Source organism: Apostichopus japonicus, chromosome 14 (assembly GCF_037975245.1).
Source record: "Apostichopus japonicus isolate 1M-3 chromosome 14, ASM3797524v1, whole genome shotgun sequence".
Lineage (NCBI taxonomy): Eukaryota > Metazoa > Echinodermata > Holothuroidea > Aspidochirotida > Stichopodidae > Apostichopus > Apostichopus japonicus.
Genome location: NC_092574.1, coordinates 11424148 through 11448622, shown reverse-complemented (window position 1 = coordinate 11448622; position 24475 = coordinate 11424148). Strand labels below are relative to the sequence as shown.

Sequence of the window (24475 nt, the reverse complement as noted above, 5' to 3'; positions counted from 1 at the left end):
TGAGAAAATTTGTAAAGAGAAAAATTGTCAGCCAAAAATCCCCCACCTTCGAAGCTTAGTAATTCCCCTTAGTGCCATAAAATACTTAAGATTCTCGGATATTAAGCACTAACAAAATTACATTGAGTCGGGACACAACTTGTAGATTAGGATCAACTTGAACAAGGTACTACAAACCAGTTCACTGGCACCATTATTTAAAAGGACGTAAGTAGAGTCACCTCATTGGTTCACTGACTTTGAAAGATAATCCTTTGAAAGAAGGCCAGAAAACAACACATCCGTATTGATGAGAATTGGCGGGAATTTAGTTTGAAACCTGACGGTTAATGATGGAGGAAGCAACCGTTGGAACTTCGTGCTGCTAATGCAGTGCAGGTGAGTAAAATCTTCCAAATTTAACTAACCAATCTTTTTATTGCTCACGACAAGTTGCTTGTTTTAGTGTTGAGAGAGGAACACCAACTTTATAGAGATATGGTCGGTTTATAATAATTATAATAACGCGTTGATATTTCTTCAAAGAACGGTCTGTAACCTAGCAGCAGTGCTAGTAATTGCGTGGGCAATCTAGTTTTAAACATCCTCAAGACTAGCTAGGGCTCTCCTTAACGGCTAAGGCTTGCGTATTCCAGTCTTTTATAGTCCTGTGATAAAAACTACTGAAAAGCACGATGATTTTTACATACTAACTTGTGGGGCCTCTATTGGAGCAGTCTGGTCCCAAAGTAAAGATACACTAGTTTGGTCTATTCAATGCGTTTGTTGAACGGGGTCCACAATGCTGGAGTAATGCTGGCGAAGGAATCAGCAACGTAGCCAGGAATTTGAAATGGGAGCACTTATTTGCGATTGATATGGGGGAGGGGTGTCCCCCTTTGAGTTTTTTTGAACAATTGCTGGTCCTTAGAACGATCTGGTGCAATGTTTTGCAGTTTCATAATTATCATATCATATTATCAGCAGATTTTGTTTCCTGTTTGAATTCGTTTACATGTTCTTTTACATATTAGGCTTTATCAGATAGACAAACGTAGTGCTCTTTTACAATTTTTCCAGTAGGATGATTCTTGTTTATTGTCCAATGTCTGGACTTAAATACATTTGACGAACTTAACTGCTGGACAATATAAACTTTCATATTTTGTAAGACCGCCAGATGTGCAGTGGCCTAAAAAATATCGTTATCGCAGTGTATTAGCAGTGAAATAATTATTTGTAGGAAGCGCGTATCACGTACGATTGCTAGCTAGCTTCATAACATGCTGTTCGTGCAACAACTTAGGACGAATCATAGAAAGGATGTTAACGAACGTTGATGACGTCGTTGAGCATACGGTTCGTGACACTCCATCGAGTGCGCTTAGGTAGGCAATATATATTTCATTACGCAGTGGCCAACTGTATGCTTGTAATAGTCTACAGGCTACATTGATCTAATTGCATCTGCGAAACTAAGTAGCTGCGTTAGTATAGGCCTGAATTTTAGTACGTTTATAATCGAGTTAATGGAGCTGACTAGTATTCAAGAACAAAAGAGCACTGACAAAATACCATGCAAACAACAGTTTTTAACATTTTTGCGACACTGAAAGGGGGAACGGTCGCTCCCCTGGCTACTTCCCTGGTAGGAATTAATTACTATTGAAAAGTGATATGGCCATGCAGGAAAACGGTATTGATTAAAGGCAGTACGGTAACCATGTGGGAAGGGTACTGGCCTAGCGTGTGTGGGGGGATGGGCCCCTTGCTCCAATTTTCAGACTTTGGATCACTCCCCAAATTTTGTGTCCCATCAGTTTATAAAAATAATGCGTTTATATTGCTTCAAAGAACAGTCTGTAACCCTTCAAGTAATTTTTCTGCTTCTGTTGTATACTGGTTAAAACCCATCTCGGGGATCACAACAAGGATGCTGGCCACGCAGCGTAGCAGTGCATATAGAAACAATGTGTGGGCAATCTAGTTTTAAACACCCTCAAGACTAGGGCTCGCCTTAACTGCCAAGGATTGCATATACCAGTAATTCATAGTCCTATGATAAAAAACTACTGAAAAGCACGATGATTTTTACATACTAACTTGTGGGTCCTTGACCACCAGCCCACTCTGTCTCCTCTATTGGAGAAATCTGGCCCCCGGTCTGGTCCCAAAGTAAAGATTCACTAGTTTGGTCTATTCAATGCGTTTGTCGAATGGGGTCCACAATGCTGGAGTAATGATGGTGTTGGAATTACTTACTATATTGAAGAGTGATGGGCATGCAGAAAAACGCTGCTGTTTGGAGGCGGTACGGTAACCATGGGGAAAGGGAGCTGGCATTGCGTGTGTGTTGGGGGATGTGCCCCTCCCTGGTAGAAATTCCAGTAGAACCCAGTTAAAAAATCAAGTAGGTCCTACTAGGGCCTACTATGTTTAACTGTGTCTAACTGGGTTTTACTGGGTTCCAACTGGACTATGCTGTGCATGAGCTAGGTTGAAATGGGTTTACACAATGTTCAACTGCATGGGTTTGTCAAGGCCCAACTGAATTTGAACTATGTTTGAACTGATCCAGCTGGGTTTCAACTAGGTTTCACTGGTTTTTGCACTAGCCCAACTGGGTTTGAGCTATGTTGACTGGTGAACTTGCCCTGTTGGGGTTAATTGAAGTAGGTTTCATTGGTTTTGCACTGGCCCAACTGGGTTTGGACTATTGGCTGGTGAACTGACCCAGCTGGGGTTTAACTAGGTTTCACTGGTTTTCACAGGCCCAACTGGGTGTTAACTATGTTTACTGGTGAACTTGCCCTGTTTGGGTTGAACTAGGTTTCACACTGGCCCAACTGGGTTTGGACTATGTTGACTGGTGAACTTGCCATGTTGGGGTTGAACTAGGTTTCACACTGGCCCAACTGGGTTTGGACTATGTTGACTGCTTTTAGGCGTAATTATCGAGAATATTATAATGTAAGTTCGTAAGCAGCAACGGTATCGTAATATATTGAAAATGCTAAATTAGCCAACTTATGAAGGGGTGTAAAATAAATCTTTGTCATATTTATCACAGTTATGATTGAACGATTAAACTTTTGTACCGCAATGATTAAAAATATGAAATATTGACTATAAAATAAATTTGAACAAATTATGTTATACTGTACTTTGTTCGGCCAATTTGAACAATTGGTAGGCAAAATGCATCCCTAGTGCAAAATGGTATGATCCGACTAAATTTGAACTTTGACATTTGTCTTGCGTCAGCGCTAAAATTTATAAAATCCGAAACCGCAAACCACATACGCCAACAGAAGCTTCGCAGAATCGCATTTGTAACCGATTTTACCAACAATTTCAAATTATTACCGCGGTTAAGTTCCCTCCTTTGTGATCTTGCAGTATCTTTATATTATTGCCTTGATTTCAAACATGAAGTGTCCTTTTGGCATAATAACATACTTTTTGAAAGTTATTAGTGAAGTATACAGCATACACGTATATGCTACAAATGTGAGGATGCCCTATACTGAGCATTATAAACATTAAACTATCAATCTAATTTCAAGTGAGGCTTCATTTGTACAGTATCGATCTACATTAAATAAAAAAAAACGTTTTATAGTGTGGCGTTATATTGTGTAGATAACACCAGTTGAGAATCCCAGTTCAACCTTTTTAAAAATATAAGCAGTAAAACATAGTTCACCCAGTTTAATCCAGCAAAACATAGTTGACCCAGTTGAAAGCAGTAAAATATAGTTGACCCAGTAAAACATAGTTGAACCAGTTGGACCCAGTAAAACATAGTTGAACCAGTTGGGAACCCCAGTTCACCCATTTCAACCTAGTTCAAATTTGTGCCAATTTCCATATAGAAAATTCCTGTTGAACCCAGTTCAAAAGTTCTACTGGAATTTCCACCAGGACTTACTCCAATTTTTCAGACTCTAAAGGGGTACACACTCCCTTTGGATCCATCCCATAGCACCCTCCCCAAATATTGTGTCCCCTCCTCCACCCATCCCCACCTGCAAAAACAAAATCAAACTTTTGCTATGGGTCCATTAGATATCGCTAAGGAGACTTATAGTTTTATAGGTGTTACTTTGGCCCTAATGGGAGGCTTGGTAAGTGTGTGGCTTATGTATTTGATATGTTTTGACTGTTTTTCTTGCCTTATCGTTTCAGATGCAGAAGACAGATTTAGACGTAGGACGGTGACGACGTAAGAAGAAGGGTGATGACTGTGGAAGGTGGATACAGACGGAAGGAGGTGGATTAAGACCCTGGAAGATGCCACCAGAAGAAGAGGGGGGCGGGTCCCAGGGTCAGTGGGTGGGTTATGTATTTGATATGTTCTATCTGTTTTTCTAGCCTTGTTCTTTCAGATGCAGAAGACAGATTTAGACGTAGGACGGTGATGACGTAAGAAGAAGAGTGATGTCTGTGGAAGGTGGATGCAGACGGAAGGAGGTGGATTAAGACGCTGGAATATGCCACCAGAAGAAGAGGGGGCGGGTCCCAGGGTCAGTGGGTGGGTTGTGTATTTGATATGTTCTATCTGTTTTTCTAGCCTTGTTGTTTCAGATGCAGAAGACAGATTTAGACGTAGGACGGTGACGGCGTAAGAAGAAGGGTGATGTCTGTGGAAGGTGGATACAGACGGAAGGAGGTGGATTAAGACGCTGGAAGATGCCACCAGAAGAAGAGGGGGCGGGTCCCAGGGTCAGTGGGTGGGTTATGTATTTGATATGTTCTATCTGTTTTTCTAGCCGTGTTCTTTCAGATGCAGAAGACAGATTTAGACGTAGGAGGGTGACGACGTAAGAAGAAGGGTGATGTCTGTGGAAGGTGGATACAGACGGAAGGAGGTGGATTAAGACGCTGGAATATGCCACCAGAAGAAGAGGGGGCGGGTCCCAGGGTCAGTGGGTGGGTTATGTATTTGATATTTTCTATCTGTTTTTCTAGCCTTGTTGTTTCAGATGCCGAAGACAGATTTAGACGTAGGACGGTGACGGCGTAAGAAGAAGGGTGATGTCTGTGGAAGGTGGATACAGACGGAAGGAGGTGGATTAAGATCCTGGAAGATGCCACCAGAAGAAGAGGGGGCGGGTCCCAGGGTCAGTGGGTGGGTTGTGTATTTGATATGTTCTATCTGTTTTTCTAGCCTTGTTGTTTCAGATGCAGAAGACAGATTTAGACGTAGGACGGTGACGGCGTAAGAAGAAGGGTGATGTCTGTGGAAGGTGGATACAGACGGAAGGAGGTGGATTAAGACGCTGGAATATGCCACCAGAAGAAGAGGGGGCGGGTCCCAGGGTCAGTGGGTGGGTTATGTATTTGATATGTTCTATCTGTTTTTCTAGCCGTGTTGTTTCAGATGCAGAAGACAGATTTAGACGTAGGAGGGTGACGACGTAAGAAGAAGGGTGATGTCTGTGGAAGGTGGATACAGACGGAAGGAGGTGGATTAAGACGCTGGAATATGCCACCAGAAGAAGAGGGGGCGGGTCCCAGGGTCAGTGGGTGGGTTATGTATTTGATATTTTCTATCTGTTTTTCTAGCCTTGTTGTTTCAGATGCCGAAGACAGATTTAGACGTAGGACGGTGACGGCGTAAGAAGAAGGGTGATGTCTGTGGAAGGTGGATACAGACGGAAGGAGGTGGATTAAGATCCTGGAAGATGCCACCAGAAGAAGAGGGGGCGGGTCCCAGGGTCAGTGGGTGGGTTATGTATTTGATATGTTCTATCTGTTTTTCTAGCCTTGTTGTTTCAGATGCAGAAGACAGATTTAGACGTAGGAGGGTGACGACGTAAGAAGAAGGGTGATGTCTGTGGAAGGTGGATGCAGACGGAAGGAGGTGGATTTAGACGCTGGAATATGCCACCAGAAGAAGAGGGGGCGGGTCCCAGGGTCAGTGGGTGGGTTGTGTATTTGATATGTTCTATCTGTTTTTCTAGCCTTGTTGTTTCAGATGCAGAAGACAGATTTAGACGTAGGACGGTGACGGCGTAAGAAGAAGGGTGATGTCTGTGGAAGGTGGATACAGACGGAAGGAGGTGGATTAAGACGCTGGAATATGCCACCAGAAGAAGAGGGGGCGGGTCCCAGGGTCAGTGGGTGGGTTATGTATTTGATATGTTCTATCTGTTTTTCTAGCCGTGTTCTTTCAGATGCAGAAGACAGATTTAGACGTAGGAGGGTGACGACGTAAGAAGAAGGGTGATGTCTGTGGAAGGTGGATACAGACGGAAGGAGGTGGATTAAGACGCTGGAATATGCCACCAGAAGAAGAGGGGGCGGGTCCCAGGGTCAGTGGGTGGGTTATGTATTTGATATTTTCTATCTGTTTTTCTAGCCTTGTTGTTTCAGATGCCGAAGACAGATTTAGACGTAGGACGGTGACGGCGTAAGAAGAAGGGTGATGTCTGTGGAAGGTGGATACAGACGGAAGGAGGTGGATTAAGATCCTGGAAGATGCCACCAGAAGAAGAGGGGGCGGGTCCCAGGGTCAGTAAGTGGGTTATGTATTTGATATGTTCTATCTGTTTTTCTAGCCTTGTTGTTTCAGATGCAGAAGACAGATTTAGACGTAGGAGGGTGACGACGTAAGAAGAAGGGTGATGTCTGTGGAAGGTGGATGCAGACGGAAGGAGGTGGATTTAGACGCTGGAATATGCCACCAGAAGAAGAGGGGGCGGGTCCCAGGGTCAGTGGGTGGGTTATGTATTTGATATGTTCTATATGTTTTTCTAGCCTTGTTGTTTCAGATGCAGAAGACAGATTTAGACGTAGGACGGTGACGACGTAAGAAGAAGGGTGATGTCTGTGGAAGGTGGATACAGACGGAAGGAGGTGGATTAAGACGCTGGAAGATGCCACCAGAAGAAGAGGGGGCGGGTCCCAGGGTCAGTGGGTGGGTTATGTATTTGATATGTTCTATCTGTTTTTCTAGCCTTGTTGTTTCAGATGCAGAAGACAGATTTAGACGTAGGAGGGTGACGACGTAAGAAGAAGGGTGATGTCTGTGGAAGGTGGATGCAGACGGAAGGAGGTGGATTTAGACGCTGGAATATGCCACCAGAAGAAGAGGGGGCGGGTCCCAGGGTCAGTGGGTGGGTTATGTATTTGATATGTTCTATCTGTTTTTCTAGCCTTGTTGTTTCAGATGCAGAAGACAGATTTAGACGTAGGACGGTGACGACGTAAGAAGAAGGGTGATGTCTGTGGAAGGTGGATACAGACGGAAGGAGGTGGATTAAGATCCTGGAAGATGCCACCAGAAGAAGAGGGGGCGGGTCCCAGGGTCAGTGGGTGGGTTATGTATTTGATATGTTCTATCTGTTTTTCTAGCCTTGTTGTTTCAGATGCCGAAGACAGATTTAGACGTAGGACGGTGACGGCGTAAGAAGAAGGGTGATGTCTGTGGAAGGTGGATACAGACGGAAGGAGGTGGATTAAGATCCTGGAAGATGCCACCAGAAGAAGAGGGGGCGGGTCCTAGGGTCAGTGGGTGGGTTATGTATTTGATATGTTCTATCTGTTTTTCTAGCCTTGTTGTTTCAGATGCAGAAGACAGATTTAGACGTAGGAGGGTGACGACGTAAGAAGAAGGGTGATGTCTGTGGAAGGTGGATGCAGACGGAAGGAGGTGGATTAAGACGCTGGAATATGCCACCAGAAGAAGAGGGGGCGGGTCCCAGGGTCAGTGGGTGGGTTATGTATTTGATATGTTCTATCTGTTTTTCTAGCCTTGTTGTTTCAGATGCAGAAGACAGATTTAGACGTAGGACGGTGACGACGTAAGAAGAAGGGTGATGTCTGTGGAAGGTGGATACAGACGGAAGGAGGTGGATTAAGACGCTGGAATATGCCACCAGAAGAAGAGGGGGCGGGTCCCAGGGTCAGTGGGTGGGTTATGTATTTGATATGTTCTATCTGTTTTTCTAGCCTTGTTGTTTCAGATGCAGAAGACAGATTTAGACGTAGGAGGGTGACGACGTAAGAAGAAGGGTGATGTCTGTGGAAGGTGGATACAGACGGAAGGAGGTGGATTAAGACGCTGGAAGATGCCACCAGAAGAAGAGGGGGCGGGTCCCAGGGTCAGTGGGTGGGTTATGTATTTGATATGTTCTATCTGTTTTTCTAGCCTTGTTGTTTCAGATGCAGAAGACAGATTTAGACGTAGGAGGGTGACGACGTAAGAAGAAGGGTGATGTCTGTGGAAGGTGGATACAGACGGAAGGAGGTGGATTAAGACGCTGGAAGATGCCACCAGAAGAAGAGGGGGCGGGTCCCAGGGTCAGTGGGTGGGTTATGTATTTGAAATATTCTATATGTTTTTCTAGCCTTGTTGTTTCAGATGCAGAAGACAGATTTAGACGTAGGAGGGTGACGACGTAAGAAGAAGGGTGATGTCTGTGGAAGGTGGATACAGACGGAAGGAGGTGGATTAAGACGCTGGAATATGCCACCAGAAGAAGAGGGGGCGGGTCCCAGGGTCAGTGGGTGGGTTATGTATTTGATATTTTCTATCTGTTTTTCTAGCCTTGTTGTTTCAGATGCCGAAGACAGATTTAGACGTAGGACGGTGACGGCGTAAGAAGAAGGGTGATGTCTGTGGAAGGTGGATACAGACGGAAGGAGGTGGATTAAGATCCTGGAAGATGCCACCAGAAGAAGAGGGGGCGGGTCCCAGGGTCAGTGGGTGGGTTGTGTATTTGATATGTTCTATCTGTTTTTCTAGCCTTGTTGTTTCAGATGCAGAAGACAGATTTAGACGTAGGACGGTGACGGCGTAAGAAGAAGGGTGATGTCTGTGGAAGGTGGATACAGACGGAAGGAGGTGGATTAAGACGCTGGAATATGCCACCAGAAGAAGAGGGGGCGGGTCCCAGGGTCAGTGGGTGGGTTATGTATTTGATATGTTCTATCTGTTTTTCTAGCCGTGTTCTTTCAGATGCAGAAGACAGATTTAGACGTAGGACGGTGACGGCGTAAGAAGAAGGGTGATGTCTGTGGAAGGTGGATACAGACGGAAGGAGGTGGATTAAGACGCTGGAATATGCCACCAGAAGAAGAGGGGGCGGGTCCCAGGGTCAGTGGGTGGGTTATGTATTTGATATGTTCTATCTGTTTTTCTAGCCTTGTTGTTTCAGATGCAGAAGACAGATTTAGACGTAGGACGGTGACGACGTAAGAAGAAGGGTGATGTCTGTGGAAGGTGGATACAGACGGAAGGAGGTGGATTAAGACGCTGGAAGATGCCACCAGAAGAAGAGGGGGCGGGTCCCAGGGTCAGTGGGTGGGTTATGTATTTGATATGTTCTATCTGTTTTTCTATCCTTGTTGTTTCAGATGCAGAAGACAGATTTAGACGTAGGAGGGTGACGACGTAAGAAGAAGGGTGATGTCTGTGGAAGGTGGATGCAGACGGAAGGAGGTGGATTTAGACGCTGGAATATGCCACCAGAAGAAGAGGGGGCGGGTCCCAGGGTCAGTGGGTGGGTTATGTATTTGATATGTTCTATCTGTTTTTCTAGCCTTGTTGTTTCAGATGCAGAAGACAGATTTAGACGTAGGACGGTGACGACGTAAGAAGAAGGGTGATGTCTGTGGAAGGTGGATACAGACGGAAGGAGGTGGATTAAGACGCTGGAAGATGCCACCAGAAGAAGAGGGGGCGGGTCCCAGGGTCAGTGGGTGGGTTATGTATTTGATATGTTCTATCTGTTTTTCTAGCCTTGTTGTTTCAGATGCAGAAGACAGATTTAGACGTAGGAGGGTGACGACGTAAGAAGAAGGGTGATGTCTGTGGAAGGTGGATGCAGACGGAAGGAGGTGGATTTAGACGCTGGAATATGCCACCAGAAGAAGAGGGGGCGGGTCCCAGGGTCAGTGGGTGGGTTATGTATTTGATATGTTCTATCTGTTTTTCTAGCCTTGTTCTTTCAGATGCAGAAGACAGATTTAGACGTAGGACGGTGACGACGTAAGAAGAAGGGTGATGTCTGTGGAAGGTGGATACAGACGGAAGGAGGTGGATTAAGACGCTGAACATGCCACCAGAAGAAGAGGGGGCGGGTTCCAGGGTCAGTGGGTGGGTTATGTATTTGATATGTTCTATCTGTTTTTCTAGCCTTGTTCTTTCAGATGCAGAAGACAGATTTAGACGTAGGACGGTGACGACGTAAGAAGAAGGGTGATGTCTGTGGAAGGTGGATACAGACGGAAGGAGGTGGATTAAGACGCTGAACATGCCACCAGAAGAAGAGGGGGCGGGTCCCAGGGTCAGTGGGTGGGTTATGTATTTGATATGTTCTATCTGTTTTTCTAGCCTTGTTCTTTCAGATGCAGAAGACAGATTTAGACGTAGGAGGGTGACAACGTAAGAAAAAGGGTGATGTCTGTGGAAGGTGGATACAGACGGAAGGAGGTGGATTAAGACGCTGGAATATGCCACCAGAAGAAGAGGGGGCGGGTCCCAGGGTCAGTGGGTGGGTTATGTATTTGATATTTTCTATCTGTATTTCTAGCCTTGTTGTTTCAGATGCCGAAGACAGATTTAGACGTAGGACGGGGACGGCGTAAGAAGAGGGTGATGTCTGTGGAAGGTGGATACAGACGGAAGGAGGTGGATTAAGATCCTGGAACATGCCACCAGAAGAAGAGGGGGCGGGTTCCAGGGTCAGTGGATGGGTTATGTATTTGATATGTTCTATCTGTTTTTCTAGCCTTGTTCTTTCAGATGCAGAAGACAGATTTAGACGTAGGACGGTGACGACGTAAGAAGAAGGGTGATGTCTGTGGAAGGTGGATACAGACGGAAGGAGGTGGATTAAGACGCTGAACATGCCACCAGAAGAAGAGGGGGCGGGTCCCAGGGTCAGTGGGTGGGTTATGTATTTGATATGTTCTATCTGTTTTTCTAGCCTTGTTCTTTCAGATGCAGAAGACAGATTTAGACGTAGGAGGGTGACAACGTAAGAAAAAGGGTGATGTCTGTGGAAGGTGGATACAGACGGAAGGAGGTGGATTAAGACGCTGGAATATGCCACCAGAAGAAGAGGGGGCGGGTCCCAGGGTCAGTGGGTGGGTTATGTATTTGATATTTTCTATCTGTATTTCTAGCCTTGTTGTTTCAGATGCCGAAGACAGATTTAGACGTAGGACGGTGACGGCGTAAGAAGAGGGTGATGTCTGTGGAAGGTGGATACAGACGGAAGGAGGTGGATTAAGATCCTGGAAGATGCCACCAGAAGAAGAGGGGGCGGGTCCCAGGGTCAGTGGGTGGGTTATGTATTTGATATGTTCTATCTGTTTTTCTAGCCTTGTTGTTTCAGATGCAGAAGACAGATTTAGACGTAGGCGGGTGACGACGTAAGAAGAAGGGTGATGTCTGTGGAAGGTGGATACAGACGGAAGGAGGTGGATTAAGACGCTGGAATATGCCACCAGAAGAAGAGGGGGCGGGTCCCAGGGTCAGTGGGTGGGTTATGTATTTGATATGTTCTATATGTTTTTCTAGCCTTGTTGTTTCAGATGCAGAAGACAGATTTAGATGTAGGATGGTGACGGCGTAAGAAGAAGGGTGATGTCTGTGGATGCAGACGGAAGGAGGTATATTAAGACGCTGGAATATGCCACCAGAAGAAGAGGGGGCGGGTCCCAGGGTCAGTGGGTGGGTTATGTATTTGATATGTTCTATCTGTTTTTCTAGCCTTGTTGTTTCAGATGCAGAAGACAGATTTAGACGTAGGACGGTGACAGGGTAAGAAGGAGGGTGATGTCTGTGGAAGGTGGATACAGACGGAAGGAGGTAGATTAAGACGCTGGAAGATGCCACCAGAAGAAGAGGGGGCGGGTCCCAGGGTCAGTGGGTGGGTTATGTATTTGATATGTTCTATCTGTTTTTCTAGCCTTGTTGTTTCAGATGCAGAATACAGATTTAGACGTAGGACGGTGACAGGGTAAGAAGGAGGGTGATGTCTGTGGAAGGTGGATACAGACGGAAGGAGGTAGATTAAGACGCTGGAAGATGCCACCAGAAGAAGAGGGGGCGGGTCCCAGGGTCAGTGGGTGGGTTATATATTTGATATGTTCTATCTGTTTTTCTAGCCTTGTTCTTTCAGATGCAGAAGTCAGATTTAGACGGTGACGGCGTAAGAAGAAGGGTGATGTCTGTGGAAGGTGGATACAGACGGAAGGAGGTAGATCAAGACGCTGGAAGATGCCACCAGAAGAAGAGGGGGCGGGTCCCAGGGTCAGTGGGTGGGTTATGTATTTGATATGTTGTTCTTTTTTTTTCTTACCTTGTTGTTTCAGATGCAGAAGACAGATTTAGACTTAGGATGATGACGTCGTAAAAAGAAGGGTGATGTCTGTGGAAGGTGGATCCAGACGGAAGGAGGTATATTAAGACCCTGGAAGATGCCACCAGGAGAAGAGGGGGCGGGTCCCAGGGTCAGTGGGTGGGCTATGTATTTGATATGTTCTATCTGTTTTTCTAGCCTTGTTCTTTCAGATGCAGAAGACAGATTTAGACGTAGGACGATGAAGTCATAGGAAGAAGGGTGATGTCTGTGGAAGTTGGATACATACAGAAGGAGGTGGATTAAGACGCTGGAAGATGCCACCAGAAGAAGAGGGGGCGGGTCCTAGGGTCAGTGGGTGGGTTATGTATTTGATATGTTCTTATTGTTTTTCTAGCCTTGTTGTTTCAGATGCAGAAGACAGATTTAGACTTAGGATGATGACGTCGTAAGAAGAAGGGTGATGTCTGTGGAAGGTGGATACAGACGGAAGGAGGTAGATTAAGACGCTGGAAGATGCCACCAGAAGAAGCGGGGGCGGGTCCCAGGGTCAGTGGGTGGGTTATGTATTTGATATGTTCTATCTGTTTTTCTAGCCTTGTTCTTTCAGATGCAGAAGACAGATTTAGAAGTAGGACGGTGACGGCGTAAGAAGAAGGGTGATGTCTGTGGAAGGTGGATACAGACGGAAGGAGGTGGATTAAGACGCTTGAAGATGCCACCAGACGAAGAGGGGGGATGGTCCCAGGGTTAGTGGGTGGGTTACTTATTTGATATGTTCTTACTGTTTTTCTAGCCTTGTTGTTTCAGATGCCGAAGACAGATTTAGACTTAGGATGATGACGACGTAAGAAGAAGGGTGATATCTGTGGAAGGTGTATACAGACGGAAGGAGGTAGATTAAGACCCTGGAAGATGCCACCAGAAGAAGAGGGGACGGGTCCCAGGGTCAGTGGGTGGGTTATGTAATTGATATGTTCTAACTGTTTTTCTATCCTTGTTGTTTCAGATGCAGAAGACAGATTTAGACGTAGGAGGATGACGTTGTTCCAGATGCATAAGGAGATGGATTAAGATTCAGGACTACGACATGGATGATGACAGTGGAATGTGGATGATGTTGGTTGAAGATGGATTTAGACACTGGACGATGCCACTAGAAGAAGAACAAGGGGAGTCCACGATTGAAGGATGATTGAGTGGGATGAAGGTGGATGAGGTTCTAGGACGTTTATGATAAAAGATGAAGGAAGACTGCGCAAGCAAATTTATTGATGAAGACTGCAAGACGATTAAGTCAAAACGATTAAAGGCGGAAAACGACAGGATTAGGAGAATGAATACAAAGAAGATGAATGAAAACGTAGGACAGCCATGACTGTGCATGATGACGAAAGAAGATGGACGTAATGCTATATGTATCAGAGGGGAAGGTGGACAATCAGCGGACAATAGACATGCATAAGTGTTTTGTTACTACTACACTATATATCTTGGGGCATATGCTCTTTCACAGAACGTCATACCTCCTGTGCAATTGTATATATGCTAAAATGATGGAACAGGCATGCACGCATGCAACGATAGTACCCAAAATATTGGCAAACTGAATTACCTGATTTATAAACTTTTGAAAATATGTATTCCCAAAAAAATTACGTAAATAGAGTGTATTCATGTTATTTAAAACACATAAATTCACGTAAATAAAGTCATGAACCCTTCCATGGTTTTCCCAATCAATTGAAACCAGCTTACCACTTGTCTGGTATATGAACTAACAAAATCCCTAAATTGAATTGATTGGGTTTTTAGTCCAGGAGGATTTCATGATTTTACCACATCTGTAGTAATTTCAGCAACAGTACGTTGCCATGATGGAGATATTTATTGCATCCACTTTAAATCTTTGTAGGCTTAATAGTTTATCAAAGTATGGATATTCGGTCTTTTTTACGCTGAATAAATCATTTCTTTAATATATTTATTAATATAATTAGAGTGTGTTCATGTTATTAAAAACATGTAAATAAAGTCATGAACAATTCCATGGTTTTCCCAATCAATTGAAACCAGTTTACCACTTGTCTGGTATATGAACTAACAAAATCCCTAAATTGAATTGATTGGGTTTTTAGTCCAGGAGGATTTCATGATTTTACCACATCTGTAGTAATTTCAGCAACAGTACGTTGCCATGATGGAGATATTTATTGCATCCACTTTAAATCTTTGTAGGCTTAATAGTTTATCAAAGTATGGATATTCGGTCTTTTTTTACGCTGAATAAATCATTTCTTTAATATATTTATTAATATAATTAGAGTGTGTTCATGTTATTAAAAACACGTAAATAAAGTCATGAACCCTTCCATGGTTTTCCCAATCAATTGAAACCAGTTTACCACTTGTCTGGTATATGAACTAACAAAATCCCTAAATTGAATTGATTGGGTTTTTAGTCCAGGAGGATTTCATGATTTTACCACATCTGTAGTAATTTCAGCAACAGTACGTTGCCATGATGGAGATATTTATTGCATCCATTTTAAATCTTTGTAGGCTTAAATAGTTTATCAAAGTATGGATATTTGGTCTTATTTACGCTGAATAAATCATTTCTTTAACATATTTATTAATATAATTAGAGTGTGTTCATGTTATTAAAAACACGAACATAAAGTCATGAACCCTTCCATGGTTTTCCCAATCAATTGAAACCAGTTTACCACTTGTCTGGTATATGAACTAACAAAATCCCTAAATTGAATTGATTGGGTTTTTAGTCCAAGAGGATTTCATGATTTTACCACATCTGTAGTAATTTCAGCAACAGTACGTTGCCATGATGGAGATATTTATTGCATCCATTTTAAATCTTTGCAGGCCTAATAGTTTATCAAAGTATGGATATTTGGTCTTATTTACGCTGAATAAATCATTTCTTTAATATATTTATTAATATAAATAGAGTGTGTTCATGTTATTAAAAACACGTAAATAAAGTCATGAACCCTTCCATGGTTTTCCCAATCAATTGAAACCAGCTTACCACTTGTCTGGTATATGAACTAACAAAATCCCTAAATTGAATTGATTGGGTTTTTAGTCCAGGAGGTTTTCATGATTTTACCACATCTGTAGTAATTTCGACAACAGTACGTTGCCATGATGGAGATATTTATTGCATCCACTTTAAATCTTTGAAGGCTTAATAGTTTATCAAAGTATGGATATTTGGTCTTATTTACGCTGAATAAATCATTTCTTTAATATATTTATTAATATAAATAGAGTGTGTTCATGTTATTAAAAACACAAAAATAAAGTCATGAACCCTTCCATGGTTTTCCCAATCAATTGAAACCAGTTTACCACTTGTCTGGTATATGAACTAACAAAATCCCTAAATTGAATTGATTGGGTTTTTAGTCCAGGAGGATTTCATGATTTTACCACATCTGTAGTAATTTCAGCAACAGTACGTTGCCATGATGGAGATATTTATTGCATCCATTTTCAATCTTTGTAGGCTTAATAGTTTATCAAAGTATGGATATTTGGTCTTATTTACGCTTAATAAATCATTTCTTTAACATATTTATTAATATAATTAGAGTGTGTTCATGTTATTAAAAACATGTAAATAAAGTCATGAACCCTTCCATGGTTTTCCCAATCAATTGAAACCAGCTTACCACTTGTCTGGTATATGAACTAACAAAATCCCTAAATTGAATTGATTGGGTTTTTAGTCCAGGAGGATTTCATGATTTTACCACATCTGTAGTAATTTCGACAACAGTACGTTGCCATGATGGAGATATTTATTGCATCCACTTTAAATCTTTGAAGGCTTAATAGTTTATCAAAGTATGGATATTTGGTCTTATTTACGCTGAATAAATCATTTCTTTAATATATTTATTAATATAAATAGAGTGTGTTCATGTTATTAAAAACACAAAAATAAAGTCATGAACCCTTCCATGGTTTTCCCAATCAATTGAAACCAGCTTACCACTTGTCTGGTATATGAACTAACAAAATCCCTAAATTGAATTGATTGGGTTTTTAGTCCAGGAGGATTTCATGATTTTACCACATCTGTAGTAATTTCAGCAACAGTACGTTGCCATGATGGAGATATTTATTGCATCCATTTTAAATCTTTGTAGGCTTAATAGTTTATCAAAGTATGGATATTTGGTCTTATTTACGCTTAATAAATCATTTCTTTAACATATTTATTAATATAATTAGAGTGTGTTCATGTTATTAAAAACACGTAAATAAAGTCATGAACCCTTCCATGGTTTTCCCAATCAATTGAAACCAGTTTACCACTTGTCTGGTATATGAACTAACAAAATCCCTAAATTGAATTGATTGGGTTTTTAGTCCAGGAGGATTTCATGATTTTACCACATCTGTAGTAATTTCAGCAACAGTACGTTGCCATGATGGAGATATTGCATCCATTTTAAATCTTTGTAGGCTTAATAGTTTATCAAAGTATGGATATTCGGTCTTTATTACGCTTAATAAATCATTTCTTTAATATATTTATTGATGCATTCATATTTTCAAAGAGATATGTACATAAGAAATTTGAACAAAAACTCTCTTCAGTTTATTATATTTTCCTAAATTTAAGTTAGCTGATCTTCCGTGAATATTATCCAAATATAACTTGTTTTTCGCTGGCATACATTTGTGTGGGTGTGTACATGTACATGCAACTGAGTCCTGACATCATTTAAATCCTACTGTAAAACTATGTGTATTAGTAGTGTGAAGGAAGCTGGACCGTGACCTCGTTATTTTCATCAGGCTGCAATAGTGGTGCAACAGTGTTTTAATTTCTTAATAGCTGTCAGGGCATATGCTCTTTTACAGACCATAATACTTCCTGTCTAGTTGTATGCTACAAGAATTAAAATCTGTTGAAATAGTTATGTCTAGAAAAATCATGTGTGTGTAGAAATCATGATCCACGGTTTTCCCGTAGTCAATTAAAAATTATTGCTTTCTCCAAGCTGATTCAATGAAGTCATCCGTAGAACGTTTGAAACTAATACATGCATGAGTATAGAAAGGGGCTCCTAGTTAAGGAGAAATTTATCATTTTCACCACATGTGTAGTTATTTCAGTCCAACTGAATATTATTATGTTGGAGAAGTGTATTGTAACCTTTCAAATTCGAGCAGGTTTATAGTTTCTCTAAGGAATACTTTCTGCATCATTCTTATGCTTAATATTTCATTGCAGCATTTACTTACTGCTTTAATTTGTTCATTCATGCATTGATTTTAACTTATATTGGTTCACTGATATACTTATAGTTCAATTTGTACAAGTTGGTTCAATAAAAGCTTGTTTCCCTACATTTAAAGTTTGAATTGTTTTCTTTGCTGAGCTTCCTGAATGGTTATATAAATGTAATTCGTTTGCATTGGACAATTACAGCTTATTAAACATATTTGGTATGATACCAACAACAATCATGAAGCAAATACATTCATAATTTACTGAAATATATTATTTATTATTACTATTATTTAGGTTTACAGTCTTGTTCAGGGCCGAGGCCCTCTCCCACGACTTTACAGCTTAACCCTGGTCATTAGTAACTTGTCCCACCTACACACCAAAGTGCACAATTCATTCAATCTCTCCTAGGGCACCACAGTGCACCACAGCCGCGTGTCCCCCGGGGGCTTCTCATAGGGTGCAGCCACAAACCGGCGCACTATATTTACAAGTTACCTCGCAAGTCCCCACGTATACACCTGGGTGAAGAGAGGCAATGGAGATAAAGCGCCTCGCCCAAAGACACAACGCAATGACCAGGCCAGGACTCACAAGTCCACTGCCTTGACCACAACGCCCTCAAATATACTTCAGTCACGGGGATGTCGGATAAACGCGACTCTTCGGCCACATTTCATCATATTATCTGAGAGCTCACTGTTCTTGACACTTCACTTACTCCCCCCCCCCCCCCCCTGAACTCAGTCATACTCCTCCCATCTTCCCCCAAAGATGTAACCAAAGTAAAGCTCTTGATCTGTTATTTGGCTAAAATCACATACATATTTCTTCTATTTCATATAATCAAGAGAAGACTCAGTGGTCTAGAAGATCTGGAACTATATTCACTCGCAGTTACTCGAAATGATTTGCTATTTTAATGCCTTTACCACAGGGGGGGGGTACATTATTGTGACTTAGTGTAACACTGAGGCTCGTGCAACCTTAGTGAAATAAACAAGAGCAGGCAGTCAAAATGTTCCCTCATATTCTACGCCCACTCCCGAGTGATGTCCCAACCAATGAACCAAATTTCCACGAAAAGAGTTACAGAACTTGTCGTGCAATCATGTTACTTACAAGACTTACAGAATGATGATAATGGTAGGACTATATTAATTCTCGGACTTGCATAAACGTATAGAACAGTTAACTTACTTTTAACGAACTGGCCAACTGACCTCGCTGGGCAGCGGCTAACACCGAAAACATAAAACACTTTTAGTGCGCTAACTTAAAGGAGAACGAAATGTCAGATGTCTTACAATCGCTGGCTTAAGTTGATCCACTTATCCGCGAGATAGATTATGATGATTTGTAATGGAAATTGAATTAAGTAAATAAAGCACTTTTTGCATTGATTACATTTGTTTAATTTCACATTTGTAATTAGTTATATACTTAAAAATTGTTTAAATAAGTTTAAATACGTTTTAAGCACACTTTTTTTGTTATCGATAGAACATATGGTTTATATTGCCCATACGTAGTTGGTTGGAATTACAAATAGGTATTTATAATTACGTTGGAATTTGTAATTCATTAGCTTTGTTTCGTATCCGTTGAATAAATTTTTTAAATAGGTCTCAAATGCGGTCTCAATGTAGTTAATTGAATTTTTTGAGTGCGACTTCTTCCAGTGTTAGTAAGACGATCCGGAACATTTAGTATAGTAAAAGTGTACTCACGGTTTTTCTTCTTCATCTGTTCCCTTCCTCCCCTCGGTCCCCTTACTGTCCCTAGATACTTACCAAGGACGAGGTAAAAGACCAGTCGATCACCACGATTGACAAATAGAATCCGACACAACATAGATTGGAAATAAAGATATCCCTTGAAAGTAGCCATGGCAACTTGGGAATTCAAATGGCGCCGTTTGATTGTTTGTGTTCGGTATGGCGCATGGGCAGAGAGCCTCCTTATTCGGGCAGAGGGTTGTCATGCATAAGCAGTTTATTGATATACGCAGGTTCCTTTATGAATCCATCCAGCTTCCGAGAACGCAAGAGAATCCTGTGTTTTGATCCGAAAATTCTGCAAATACATACGAGACATATTTATCTATGAATATCTGTGGCTTACACCCATTCCATAACAGATGTGTCGATGAATATCAGTGGCTTAAAATACATAAGAAACACGTTATTTTAGCCTATCTATGAATATATGTGACTGAGACAACTGACATTAGCTTATCTATTATTAATATATGTGCAGGCCTGATTTTTCAGAAAATTTTAACTTGTCCGTCGGACAACCTACACTCAAAATTTGGTTGTCCGGAAAAAAAATGGTTGTCCGAATAAAAATGGGAAAAAAAGACCAAATTAAATTTTGTAATTTACATAACAAGGTATATTGGCCCCAGAATGTGGAAAAAACATTCTTATTCCGTCTTATTCCACGGTTTGAAGGGATGTCTAAACAATCTTTAACATTTATAACTAACACACTGTTAAATATTTTGTAACATACATCGTATTTATGTATGAATGTTGTACGAATGTTGCATCAAAATAAAATTTACTGAAGCACATGGTCAATTGGACCGCGAACAAATTTGCAACAGAAACTACTGTGGTATGAATGCGCATTTTAAATTAGCAACTCTTAATGCAGAGAGAAGAAACATACTGTGAGATGAATTATCCTTTTCAGAATCAGGGATTGTTTCGCTTCCCACAAAATTCATAGATTGTCTCAACTCATAACGTTTTCTGATCAAACAATGATTACAATATTACGTGATAGTCTCAGAAACAATTTAAGTGCATCTTCGTACCACCATCAGTGATTGTTGTCAAAATGTACGTAAAAATATGAGACAACAAGGCCTAACGTTATGATATTTGAGTGCACACATAATTTACGATAGCCATAACTTAATTATCTCTGCACAGGGGAAAGTATATAGCGTTGCATTAATTGTTCTTAAACAACTTACTTCGTGTTCATTGAGCACTGCAAATGCAAGAATGTTTCCAGACGATCGGGAGGGACTATTAGCCAATCACATCAAGGGAAATTTGGTAACGCATCATTGTCTATTTTTAGCATGAAAATCTCCGTAATGGATTGTTGTTAACCCTGTACCTTGCGGTTGATTGTTATGATATATTTATTTTCAAACAAATTCAATGATCTGTAGGAGTGGGAGAACTTTTGATTCTTGTCAGAACAAGTTTGTGGTTTTATGAAAAGAAATAATGAAAGATGTTCAATCAAAAATGTGTTTTGTTATGTTTTCCGTTGACCTAGTTGTGAGAGTGTACTTGGGGTTTGTTTCTCAACAACAACAAAAAGTTTGTGTCCGCTGGACGCAAGCAATTTAAAGATTTCCACAAATAATTTAGTCGTCCGTCGGACAACCTCTAATGCGATTTTGGTTGTCCAAAAGAATTTTTAGTCGTCTCGGACAATCGGACGACCGTAAAATTTCAGCCCTGATGTGTGTGTTACATCAATAGTTATAACTATGAATATATGTGGTTAGAATACTTTTAAAGTGCACTTATTATGAATAGGCTATCTGTTTTGTAGCTTGCATCACTAAGATACTAGATTTATCATTGAATAACTTTAGAAGACATATACGAAACAGACTAGGCCTAATCTAACTTGTAAAAACAATATACTTACAAACTGGGCAGGGAGCCTCCTTATCTGGACAAAGGGTTGCCTTAAGCAGCTCATTGATCTACGCAGGTTTCGTTATGAATTTTCAACCACTCCGAGAACGCAAGAATATCATGTATTTAGTTCCCAAAATCCTGAATTTAGTTCCGAAATTCCTGAATTTAGTTCAAAAATTCCTGAGTTTAGTTCCGAAAATCCTGCATTTAGTTCCGAAAATCCTGAATTTTGTCCGAAAATCCTGAATGTAGTTCCGAAAATCCTGCATGTTGTTCCGAAAATCCTGAATGTAGATCCAAAAATCCTGTAATTAGTTCCGAAAATCCTGAATTTAGTTCCGAAAACCCTGAATTTAGTTCCAAAAATCCTGTAATTAGTTCCGAAAATCCTGAATTTAGTTCCGAAATTCCTGAATTTAGTTCAAAAATTCCTGAGTTTAGTTCCGAAAATCCTGCATTTAGTTCCGAAAATCATGAATTTTGTTCGAAAATCCTGAATGTAGTTCCGAAAATCATGAATGTTGTTCCGAAAATCCTGAATGTAGATCCAAAAATCCTGTAATTAGTTCCGAAAATCCTGAATTTAGTTCCGAAAATCCTGAATTTAGTTCCAAAATTCCATATCGTTACACGAGTTAGAATTGTTCGCATTGACTTATTTATACAAGACGATTCTCCAACAGCATGTTCATGTGGAATAAACGCAATAATGTTTCCGGTTATATTAATATTGTTCTATACTGGAAACCGCGGTAACGAACATTTGTCCATAAATTATATTGGTAGTAACATGAGATAATCCAGTACCAAAACTGTGGAGAAAAACCATTCCGAAGTGTGCAAATGAAGTTTCTATTTAAGAAAAGTAACCCCAAAATAGATTCTGTGTAACAAACAACTTGTTCCACACTCAACCCTATTGTCCCATTGAAGGTAAGTGGTGAAGTTAACGTCTGCATATAAAGGTTATTCACTGAAAGCCGACATACGGTGTACACAGACAGGCCTGCACGTGTTTTATCTTTTCCGTATGGGGAGTATAGCTGTTAATTTAAATAACAATGTAGCAGTTAAATTCATGCATACTTTGATGAATAGATGATGAACGCACACGTTGGTGAAGACATTGTGATTATCTGAATCCAGGAGGTATTCTTACCTCTGTCTGATACTGTATATATGCGCTCAGTTAATCCGTCCACTGAAAAACAAAAACAAAAAGAGAAAATCCTTGTATAACAGTTTGAATGAAATGCATTATGCCTAAGACTGAACGAATACCAAAGTTCTGCTTCAAGGAAAAGAGGACAAAAAAAAACTAAAACAAGATTGTTTGAATGAATTAGTTTTTATATTGGTAATTTTGTATTATACACGAATAAATTGTGAACGGGAAACAAACTAACATTCCCGTACCATTATGAATATCCCGGTACACTTTATTCATCTCGTTTCATAACGATCAAGTTATATACAATTCTGATATTCTGGCACAGATTTGAATAGAGTAATCTTACATACAAACATTTGATCAGATTTTTTTTTAGTTGTATATGCCTCTGACGTCACGACAGATAACCGCGAGTTATGGTAAAGATATGACTGTGAACCGACAGTACCTGTATGTTGACGTCACACATTTCTCATGTGAAATTTCTTACTTCGAAAATTTAATGGGAACCAGTCAAATATATTTATTAAATCTATCGAGATCGGTTAAGAACTTAAGGAAAGTTAAATTGAAACTTTCGGATGCGGTTAATCTAGAATAGAACAATTCCCGTATATATATATGTTTTTTTCCCCTTTCAGAGAAATGGATTTCAGAAGACATTTTGGTGGCTATTAGGTCATGTTTGGGAAGCAGACAACACACTTCACTGAATTATATTGAAGAATATACATACGCGGAACACACAAATTATTTTAGTTTACCTCTGATTTCTCTCTCCGTTGGATGACGAAGAAATTTCGGATTTCTTCACAATGACGTCATTAGGACAAACAGGTGCACTGTATGCACTATCTTACACTAAGTGTGACGCTTAAGCCAGTTTCGTATTTATAATCGTGTATAGTCTCATAATTCATACCAGTATATTGGCTTATGTTTTTATATGTGGATATTTTTTTCCATTTAAAAAGAGAACGGTTAAGATTTATCATTTGAACAAATCTGGAGTAGCCTTCCTCAAAGTCAAATTTGTTTTTTCTTTGTCATTCATGCAAATGCTTTACTACATGGGCGTCAATCCAGGGGGGACGGGGGGACACGTCCCCCCCACATTTCGATGGATATGGGAAACAATATCAAATGTCCCCCCCACACATTTGGAAAAAGAGTAGTGTCGTGGCTCTATTTGGTTACGGCTTACACATCTTAGGATTCATATCCTCGAATATCACTCAATGTTGCTGAATGGAGAATTCCACCCAGATCTCGTGAGTTGGTACCCTGAGCTCTCCAACAATCTTAAGCTTAGTCTGCCTTTATTTCGAGGCCAGTTCCATTCGTCGTCAGTTGAAGGGTATAGACAAATATTCAAGTTGATGAATCCAGTGGTACGGGGTATGTTTGGTGAAGTCGAAGCTCTCTTGCGGTTGCTCCTCGTCTCCTCCGCCAGTTCGACGGAAGCCGAGAGATCTTTTAGTGCTTTGAGGCGTTTGAAGACAAGGCTACGGAGCACCATGACTCAACAGAGGCTGAACCATGTGATCGTGTTCCATATTCACCGCGCAGGGACGTCGTTAGAGGGGGTGTGGGTGTGTCTCACCCCCAAGCCATGGTAAAACTGACGCTAGTTGGAAAATTGGAGTGCGACAGTCGGAATTTCCGACTGTCGCATTAAGTTTATCTAGGCCTTTTCATGTAAAAATTTTTTAAAATTTCGGTCAAAATTGACCTTTAACCTGTCATATTTACCACGTTTTCCTTGCCACTTTGGGAAATTGTTTCTCGCGATTCTTATACTCCACCGTACAAAACTTCTTATGATTTTGAATACTACCAAAAAATGCCTAATAAAACTACCATCATAGGCGTAGGAGCCCAATTTGTTTTGTGTGGGGGGGGGGGGGGTTGTAACGACTTGCTCGAAAAATATAACCAAAATTTTTCGCGCGCTACGCGCGCATCATAACCTTTTTACAGTACTCGAGCAAATTATCGGCCTTATAATAGGCTAGGCTAAACATATCTCAGAATGCACGTTTGCCTCTACAAAATGTGCATA

General features: G+C 41.0%; 1 protein-coding gene and 1 long non-coding RNA gene across 3 annotated transcripts in view; one reads left to right on the top strand and one right to left on the bottom strand.

Annotated features, from left to right (window-relative positions):
* LOC139980260 (uncharacterized) overlaps positions 1-22243 on the bottom strand; it is a 122784-nt gene extending 100541 nt beyond the window's left edge. Inside the window, exons 1-2 of one of the 2 annotated variants that reach the window (XR_011797485.1) lie at positions 21250-22243; positions 19299-19644 (exon numbers count right to left, since the gene is read on the bottom strand). This is a non-coding gene — a long non-coding RNA (uncharacterized lncRNA). The remainder of the gene's footprint in view (positions 1-19298; positions 19645-21249) is intronic. The other variant, XR_011797486.1, reaches the window with a different exon arrangement.
* Positions 1-24475, top strand: part of LOC139980248 (arylsulfatase-like) — a 128382-nt gene that overhangs the window by 30189 nt on the left and 73718 nt on the right. The gene's annotated exons all lie outside the window — the stretch shown is intronic.